This window comes from Petromyzon marinus, chromosome 40 (assembly GCF_048934315.1).
Source record: "Petromyzon marinus isolate PM22_M1 ecotype Great Lakes invasive population chromosome 40, UKy_Petmar_22M1.pri1.0, whole genome shotgun sequence".
In the NCBI taxonomy this organism is placed as follows: Eukaryota; Metazoa; Chordata; class Hyperoartia; order Petromyzontiformes; family Petromyzontidae; genus Petromyzon; species Petromyzon marinus.
Genome location: NC_133706.1, coordinates 3363000 through 3373133, shown reverse-complemented (window position 1 = coordinate 3373133; position 10134 = coordinate 3363000). Strand labels below are relative to the sequence as shown.

The 10134-nt window shown below is 38.7% G+C and overlaps 1 long non-coding RNA gene across 3 annotated transcripts; it reads right to left on the bottom strand.

Annotated features, from left to right (window-relative positions):
- Positions 1–930: 930 nt before the first annotated feature.
- Positions 931–9055, bottom strand: LOC116950653 (uncharacterized). Of its 3 annotated transcripts, XR_012946445.1 has the most exons (5): positions 8894–9055; positions 3267–4285; positions 2926–3021; positions 1962–2054; positions 931–1851 (listed from the first exon to the last, which is right to left on the bottom strand). It is a non-coding gene; the product is annotated as an uncharacterized LOC116950653 (long non-coding RNA). The 3 variants fall into 3 exon arrangements; XR_012946444.1 differs by lacking the exon at positions 3267–4285 and having other exon boundaries at positions 937–1851; positions 2926–3081; positions 8894–9038; XR_012946446.1 differs by lacking the exon at positions 3267–4285 and having other exon boundaries at positions 937–1851; positions 8894–9034.
- Positions 9056–10134: the final 1079 nt, after the last annotated feature.

Sequence of the window (10134 nt, the reverse complement as noted above, 5' to 3'; positions counted from 1 at the left end):
TTTTAGCATACTCGCCATCTGTGAATGGTTTTCCGTTCCTCACTATTGCTAAAGAACCAGCAAAGCTAGCCGAATTATAGTCACCTTGCCGGGTCCATACGCGGAGTTGCTGCTGGCTAGCTTGCACCCTGCTCAGAAGCTCTTGGCACGCTTTCTTTCTGCTGTCTCCCGCAGGGTATTTTGATGCAAAGGTAGCGTGGCGCGTGTCGAAGTGCCGCTTTACATTCGACCGTTTCAACGATGTAATTTTGTCATTGCAAATTAGACACACCGCAGAACCCGCTCTCTCCACAAAGGCGAATTCTTCGGTCCATTCGTCCTGAAATGTACGATACTCGTCGTCTTTTTTTCTTTTCGCCATCTTCTTCGTCGAAGGGTTAGCTTTGAGCTAATGACCGAGCAGACGCAGTCTCAGACTGATTCAAAAGGGGGCGTTTACCTGTTTTACCCAGCAACGGCAAACGTAGGCCAGTATCATCCAATTAAAATAATGGACAATTGCTCCTGCAGCCCTGAACAGGACATGCGCAGTGAAAAATCGATGGATGGATTAAAACAAGTGAGAATATTTTGTTTTATCTGCGAGCCATATGCAATCATCAAAAGAGCCACATCTGGCTCGCGAGCCATAGGTTCCCGACCCCTGGCCTATGATACCATCAGTAGGCCTGGCCTCTGGGTTGTTCTTCATACTTTCGGAGTCCCTCACCCTTTGCTTACGATTCTTGAGGACCTTCATGATGGTGAGCGGCCCCGCGTCAAACTACGTGGCTGTCAGTCAGAGCCATTCCCTCTACACCTATGCACTAAAAAAATGATATGTTGGACTAACTTAACTTTTTTATGTCAACAGGATGCACACAACTGGGTTATGTTGCATTTAAGCAGCATTATTTATTTATTTATTTGAGTGAATTACTTAAGGTAAATGCAATGTTGTTTAGTTGAATCAACTTAACAGTCTTGTTTTTGTTTTAAACAATACAGTTAATTAACTACAATTATCCTAAAATTAATACTTTTAAATTCATCCAAAATAAATAATCCATTTTCATTCTGTTCCAGTTTTTTTATTGAATCCATTCAATAACAATTCTGAAAACTTTCACAAAAAAAATTACAAGAATAACTTGCACAAAATCTGTAATCTAAAAAAACTAACTTTACTTTTCAAAATCAAAGGCACCTACTTTACACATTTTTCCAAAAATAATAACTTGTACAAAATCTGTAATCTCAAAAGACTAACTTTACTTTTCAAAATGAAAAGAATCTGCTTATTACAAGAAAATAAAAATAAATAAACGCATACTGTCTTTAAATTAAAGGATTAATAAAATATTCACATACAAGTGTTATACTTGAAAAATAATAGCAGTCTTCTTTTGCTTCCTTTTAATTGCACAAGAACAAAAATAAACTAAATAAATAAAAAACAGTATTATGTACATAAATATGTACTGCAACAGCCAAACAACAGTGCAACATTATGAAAAAACATAAGTCCTGGGCCTTGGTCCTGACCTCAAGTTACAGCGTTTACGAAAGGAGTTTATTTTTCAGGACCTGGACCTTGTTTAACAGCTTGTTTGCATCTAGCTCCATGAAAATCTTTTGAAATACTTCAAAAGTGTACCTCAGGTCTTGTGGGTAAGCCAAGTTTAAAGTGTAAATTAGACCAAGCATCACAGAACAAGCATTTGCCACATGGTCTTCAAGTATTTGGACGCCTTCAATGATAATGCCAACATCTTCGTAAGGGTCTGTAGCATCTGCCCCTTCATGTACGACGACATAAATGCCGAGGGTGGTGTTGCGCATTGAAGTTTGGGCTTCATCATGTTCAACGTCCTAAAAAAGTAAAATACAAATAGAAACAATTAATAACAGATCAGGGGTGAAAGTGGGAGTTGGTTTTAAAGAAACATACAATAGGTTTTAAACAAAAGTAAACAACTTACCAAGTACCCCTTCACAAGGTTTGAGGGGTCTTCGTTCATGTAAACAGTAAGGGCTTTCAAGATGCATTCACGGTTTTTTTCGATGGTGTCATTCTGAAAAATTTGAAATTAGCATTAGTTAGCACTTTGCTTTTTAGACTTGTTATTGCCCCATTATAAGTAGCATTATACAGATTATCCCACTCTGTTGTTTTCATTCAAGTCAAGTTTGTCATTCTTGTGATTACATGAAGAAACAGAAAAACTGAGAAAGATTAAATCCAGAAGAACTGCATCAACATCTCCAAGACACCTGAATAAACCTTCCTGCAAAGCTACCTGAAAAACTATGAGCAAGTGTACCTGGACAAAAGCTTTTTTAAACGCAAAGGCTGGTCACACCGAGTATTGATTTTATGTAGTTAATAGAAGTTAAGTAAATAAAATCTATTTATGGCATTGTGTTTTAAAGCAGTAGAAAAAGTACTGTAGCTTCGCAGGAAGGTTTCTTCAGGTGTCTTGGAGATGTTGACGCAGTTCTTCTGGATTTAATCTTTCTCAGTTTTTCTGTTTCTTCATGTAATCACAGATAGACTTGATGATGATGAGATCGAATCTCTGTGTGGATCATACTGGCTATTGTCAGACTCCTTGTGCATATAAAAAATGTCACTGGATTATTACAATTAATAGCAAAAGGAATGTTTGGAAATGTAAAATATTTCGTACTGACACACTGCAGTAAAAGATTTAAATAACTGGCTTAAAACCATTTCTTCTTTGGGTGAAAATATTAACATGCCTAAGACTTTTGCAGAGTACTGTATATACCAGACTTTAAAGGGATACTTAACCCAAAAATTAACCCCCTCGATAACATGAGGCTATACATAATGACTGAATTTCCATCTTTGGGTTATATATTCTTTTAATATATTATTAATTATTGTCAGATTTAAAATTATGATGAATTTAGAGAACATACCCGATCCATAACTGACAGGATGTTTGTCATCTTCTGTGTTGCTGTTCCTCCTTTCTTTCTGAAGATTCTGAGGAGCTGGGTTGAGAAAATATCCAGCTGACCCATAAATTTGGACACGAAAGGGATAGTTGTAATCCTACTGAATTCTGCAGATACCTAATACAATTTTGAAAGGACAAATAATGTTGGCTGCTGATAAACATGTTTAAAAAACATTGAACATTTTTTTTTACCAGCACTTACAGATGACATACAAAATTACAAATGAACATTTTCATATTTTTGAATTATATAAACCATCCAAGTATTTAATCATAACTGACATTACATCAAAGACGTACCTCTCTCTCAGTAAAGAGTGCTGGCCATCTGTTCCTAAACTCAACGATGAACGGCAAATCTTCTACCACCTCATGCCTCCGAAGCGCAAATGTTCTCTCCATCAGGACCTTGATAACCTGCTCATTGTTTCTTTTAGTCACCTCAGACAGTAGTGTCATCCTTTGCTTTTCAAGCGTATCCTTTGTTTCACCCAATGGGTAATCTGGACAGTAATTAACCTCGGCTTTTCTAGGTTTCTTCACTTGGTTGGGACTTCCCATGGATCCTTTTCGCTTGTGGGAGTTGATATTTAACTCAGAACATCCTATGTTCCTCAATTTTGTTCTGTAGTTTGCCATCTTATATTTCAGACTTATTTTCCAGCCATAGTAGCCGCTCACAGAGCCTTTTTCTTTGAGGCATGGGTGCTTCTGTACCAAAGCAGCAGCAACATCAAGATCTGCACTTGTAGGGTATGCCTTGTACTTTATTATTTCTGAAGCTAAAGCATCCAAAATATCAGACTTCAGTTTGGCATTGGGGCTCAGGACAGTACCATCAGTCTGATAAGCAAGTTGAGCTTTTTGCAGTTGAATCTCAGCATCAAAACTTAACTGTGGTATTGGGAAACGTTCAGGCGATGCCTGACTTCCGTCTGAAGACACAGATTCTGGAGTTGAAAGTAAAGATGACTGTGAGTATGAGATTATGTCTGTGTCACAGGATGATATTGAAGAGGTCTCATTTATTTCTGGCACAGATGAAGTAGTTGGGGAACTTGTAGATGAAGGCAACTGAATGACCTTGAGTGTAGCTTTATCCTGTATGTCTGAAGTTGAAGTGAGGTTGATAAAATCATTAAAGTCCGGATCTTTGAATTGAAGTCCAAAATCTTCAAGTACTCTCAGTTGTGTTTGGATTTCTCTTTTAAGGTCATTCAACGAGTTTGGTATACCAGTTGGGAGATTTAACCTTTCACAATTATTTTCTCACAAGATTACTAGAAGTTTGGCTGGGGTACCCATCCTGTCAAACTTTTCTGAAAGAGAGATAGAGGGGATGAATATATGACTACAATACCAGAAGACCAATCCAAACTATTGACATTAAATAGATGTTTACTATAAAATGAAATATACATAAAATATACAAGTCCACACAGGACTTCAGTGGCTGGTTATTACACCTCATCTATTAGTACGTGTCATTTTAGGGTAATTATTCGGACACCGCCAACCTTATAATCTGCAAGAGGGTATGGGTCTTTCAACTCATTGAGGGTAATTAAGCACATTTCAAGAGTTGGTACCAATTCAAACGCCCTGAAGTGCTCTTGATACCATGAACACATTTTTTTTGGCAATGAAGGCAAGGTTGTCTTCGATTATACAAATTTGAGCAATTTCTGCAAATTCTGGAAGTCCACCAAGAGACCCATGGGCAATTCGATACATTATGCTATCATAATCTTAGCAAAATTGACAGTGGTGATGCCAGGATATCTAGAATTAAGGCAACGTACGATATCCTCTTTCATGACCTCAACCGTGATGGTAGAGACACGTCTGACCTGTAAGGTGGTCTTTTCAGGGCTGGGTATGTGGAGGTTATATCCAACCATCAATTGGTGTTTTCTTGCCAAAGTTAGTGTTATGTTCTTGAAGCAATTTGTGTGCCTAACTACTTGTTTGAAGTAGCTATGCTTAGCTTCAAAACGCAATGTCCAAAGAAAAACTAAAGGACCAAAGCAGCGAACCATTTCTGGATAGTGCTCCAAAAAGTGATGCTTTGGAAGCAGCTGTTTAAGTGGGAAAAGCTCCTGATACTTCTGACGGTGTTCAGAGATATTGCATTCCAAATATGCAATGGTCTCATCTGTATGAACTGAAGACACAACCAGTTCCACAATATCCTTCAAGTCTAAAATCATATGCCACACAGGTTCATCTGCAGGCACCAAATGCCCAATAATAAATGGCAGCAGTTTTAACAGGCACCAATTTTCATGCGCATTGCCACCAACTGATTTTCTCCTTGCAAATGTCTGTGGCACCAATTGAGGTCGATTTGTCTTATCACCCCACTTGTACGGAAAATTATGGATGAGTTCATTGAGCAGATCAAGAGACAAGATCTTATTTGAAATAAGTACAGAAAAGCACTCTGCCAGCTCAACTGGTACTTTGCTTTCAAAAAGATCATGAGCCAAATCAGGATAGCCTGTTGTAACATTAAAGTAGCTAAGGCTGTCACTGAAAACACATGCTTTTTTCACAGCCATGACATTCACACCTTTCTCCTTTGCAAGTTTCACATGTCCCTGGTGTTCTTCTGCAGTCCTTAGTTTAGATTCACCTGCCTTCACTTCATTGATCTGAGAATCTGCACGAGAAGCTGTACAAAATCGACAACAGTACTCTCCTGAAAAGTTCTCAATGAAGCCAGCCATTGAATGTGCAGCAAGATTATCGGCCACAACACATTGAACTGTTCCTTTAAGGAATGTTCCCAGCTGGTGGACAAAAACACCTTGCTGTTCCAAAGTTTGGAGATCTTGCAAAAGAAGTCGCAAGATTTTCTCAAATCCGTATGTTATCACGTCTTCTGTTTTGCACAAAACGGCAAGATAAATTGAAGACAAAGTTGACTGAAACATGGATGGCACATTACCCAAAATCCAGTAGAGTGCACATATCTTGTGCTTCTTTCTTGATGTCCCGAGAGCGTTGCAAATTTCAAAGTCATCGACATATAAGCACACAGATATCCTCAACTCATCTGAGAAGAAATAATTTGCTTTAAAAAACTGACCATCCTGAATTGACCTGTACTGATGGACATCTCTTCTTAACTGTTGAGAACTGTGACTTTCGACCACTTTGTCTAGTAGGTCATTTTGACCAAGTAGATTCTGTAAAGACTCAAGTATTGGAACATATTGAAAAGTTCTGTTTCCCTTGGCCTCAAGAACATACTCCACGGAGTCTACAACTTTAAAATTTTCCCTGTAATATTCTTTACGCTTAAATGCAGAGGCTAGTGGACCACCATGCTTTATTGCAGTGAGTAAAGGATTTGTTGTACTTAAAGATGTAACAAGGTCTTTGACTAGAAACTCATCATTGTCAATCCTGTGCTTTTGTAAGGTGTCTACAATAATTCTGTATGACAAAGGGAAAGAAGCATCACTCAGTAAATAATGCAAGTCCTCCAACAACTCATCGACAGCTGTGCCTGGGACATGATAGTGATTCTCCAGCTTCAACAGCAAAGAAGCAAATTTAAGCTCTAGCAACTTTGGTAAGTTCTCTGGAACCTCTCCTGTATCAATACAACTGGAATCCTCCTCTAACATAGATGTATTGATTTCTTCGTTTGAAAGAGTGTCATCAGATATTCCTCTTACCTCTTGTGTTTTCACTATTCCTTCCTTAAAATCAGTCAACGAACACTGACAATGTTTTCGCCTCTTATGTGATTTGAATGTGCTATACACATTTGATTTAAACGAGCAGTCCTTAAACATACAACTTACTGTCTCATGACTGTGCAAATGCTTATTTATGTGGAGAAAGTAATCATTTACTGAAGGAATGTCAGTAACACCACAAACATGACAATTTATCTTTGTACTTTCGCTAGAATTTTGCTTTTGAGGTTGCTGCTCACTACCATGTGATCTGCATAAGTGGGACCGCAGTGCATTCCAGGTTTTAAAAGTGCATGGATAGTAAGAATATGCGCATGGATATGCGTGTCTGCGGCCATATTGTCCATGTACGAACCTAAAGTGTTTTAAAAGTTTTGATCTAGATATGTGAGACGAGCCACAATCTCTGCACAGCCACATGTAGGACTCTAGAAAAAAATATGTAAGTCACCAAAGAATAATAATATAAACAACACTGTAACATTTTTATTTAAAGCTTTCGTGACTGCAGTAATTCATATTCTTAGTTTTTTCGGTAAAGTCACGTAGAAGGGAAACAACAAAATAATAAAATATATATAAAACAATAAAAAAATTCTCACGACGTTTCGACCATAACTCAAACGGTCATCTTCAGGTGTGTTGGTTTGCATAAATTTATTTTTAAACGGCGCATTTATTTATTTATTTATAAAAACGTTAGCGCCACGCGCAACGATTTGGCAGTTTGCCCAGGACTAGTCCATCTATATTCTGAAAAGAGGAGGGGGGAGACGAAATTTTTTATAATGTATGCTGTCTGAAAGCCACTGTAAGCGTGAACAATCAATTAAGACCTGAAATGGTTTATCAAATCTTTCCAATGATTGCTAAGATAGAATCCATCTTCTCGGTTGAAATTGTCTCTGTGCTTGTATATGTGGATAGCCTCATGAACGAATCTCATGGAAGCCAGATGGCTTACAAAGAACCTCTGTCTTGGAAAAGTCAATGGCATGTGAGCCTACTGAATTAGAACAATGATCTGCAACGGCCGAGGTGTTGGTCCTACCGTGTTTAAGGTCTGCTTTGTGTTCACGAATGCGGTCCGAGACATGGCGTTTGGTTTCTCCAATGTAACTACTACCACAGAGGCAACTTAGTTTGTAGACACCAGGGTATTGTATGTCCGGAATCACATCTTTTACAGACGGAACCAGATCACTGATTTTATGTAATGTGTTGAAACGGACCAGAATCTTGTGTTTATTCAAGATTTTGGAGATCTTTTTTGTGATCCCCGCAATGTAGGGTAAAGTGATCTTGAGGAGCCTTTCAAAACCAACGTGGCTGTGCTCCTCGGTCGGCCGTGTTGGTTGATCCGACGGCCGGGGCAGAGGAGACAGCAGAGGTCAGCCGGCTATGTCGGGACCTAGCCCGGGACCCCTAACCCCTGGGGAGTTGTTCACCCCTGTGTATTGTTAAAGATTTGTAATAAAACCTTGGCGGAAGCCCTTACCTTACCTTAGCCTCCGAGTGAGTCGTCGGGAACTCCTTTACACATTTATAAATGACTAATAAGTGATATGCTAAATGTTTTATTGTTTTGTTAATTCAGATATAAGTCATTTATAAATTATTAGTTAATAGGTTCATAAATTATTAATAAGAGGTATGCTATACAGTGAAAATCTGTATATATCCTTGATAAATAGTTTACACTTTAGATTAGGCCTAACCGCCAAGTTTACATTACTTGTTAGCTAACATCAATGCCATCTTATTCATGTGTCAAATGTGTTTATAGCTGTTATTTGGGTCTTCCAAAGTTTGAGTGTTAACATTTGACATTAAATAAAAATGCTCAACACCATTATTTGAGACAGTTATTAAAACTGATAACATTACTAAAATGTGAAAAAGTGCTTTGCTTTATACAGTAACATCACACACAACAATCCGTTAACACAGAAATGGAGAAACTCTTATTAACTAGCAATTTAATAAGTAATTTGTGTCTTTGTGTGGGGAAATTCACATCAAAGTTCAACAAGTATATATATTACATAAGATCGAAACACACGAATGTAACGTTATAGGCCTAACTAACAAAATGCGAAAACCACACGAGAAATGCGGCAACTTCATTAAAATACCATACAAAACATGATATCCGCGTTAAACCATCTATTGACAGCCTCTAGCCTATATAAATGCATAAAAAGTAAAATACCTCACCTCTGTGTCCACAAAGACAAAACGTTGATTGTGAAATGTTGCATTTGACTGCACAAAATGGCGATGAGGGAATTTGAGTGAGCTGAAGGATCAAAGTTGATCGTTGGATGTGCTTTCCATCTGCACATGTGCAGATATAGCTCCACCTGCTGACCAAAGTGCGGTATTGCAGAAGCAACACATGCATTTCATTCATTTAACACAAGTGAGCTGTGTAAATGGGAAATATCACTTTTTCTAATTTTGTCAACACAACTGTTTTAATTTTATGCACAAACGTAAGAGCATTATTTAATTTAAACAATTACATTTTTTGGGCCATTAACTACCAATTATCATTTTTTTTAGTGTGGGTGCGACAGGGATGTCCTCTGGCTCCCACATTATTTAACATATATTTTGACCACGTAGTTCGTGAAGACTTAAATGGCTGTACCGGAGGAATTACCATATGGTACATATACAATGGGAGGCTGATCGATGCCCGGGTACGGTCAAGGGATGGCTCCCTATTGATCAACCATGTAATGTATGCCAATGCTCTGGTGAATCCTGCTCACTCAGAGGAGGACTTGGAGGCACTGTTGCTGAACCTGGAGCTTGGCACTAAGAGGTGGGGCCTTACCATCAGCCCCATCAAATCTAAGCACCTGGCTGGGTATTTTGTACCATCGGACAATCCACCCCCACAACTCACAATTTCTGATGCGGCAGTTGTGGAGAGATTGGAGAGATTCCCATACCTGGCCAAAGTGCTCATAACCAGCTCCGGTTTAACACCAGAGGTCTCACTCCAAATCAGTTGAGCGCCATTATCTTTTCATCGGCTGCGTTACGCTGAGTGGAAGCTACCTGGTCTCTTGCTCCGCATGAAGCTCCAGGTCTTCTCGGCCACGGTAATTCCCTACCTTCTGTATGCTTGCGAAACGTGCACCCACCTAATGGAATATATTCGCCGGTTGGAAACATTTAGGCTGGCCTGCTAACGATCCACCCTGGGTTTAACCATATGTATGTGAGTGTGCGTCTAAGTCGATGTGTTTCTATGTGTGTGGGTCGATGTCTGTGTGTAAGTCCATGTGTGTGTCTGCCTTTTTCGCCCGGACAATGCCGGGTACTTCCCGCTAGTATTGCTATAAAATAGATTTCTGTTTATATGATTGTGGTTATGGTTGTACTTTATTAATCCCTAATCTCTGCCATTACATACAATGAAACAAGAAAAGGTAAAAAAGTAAAAA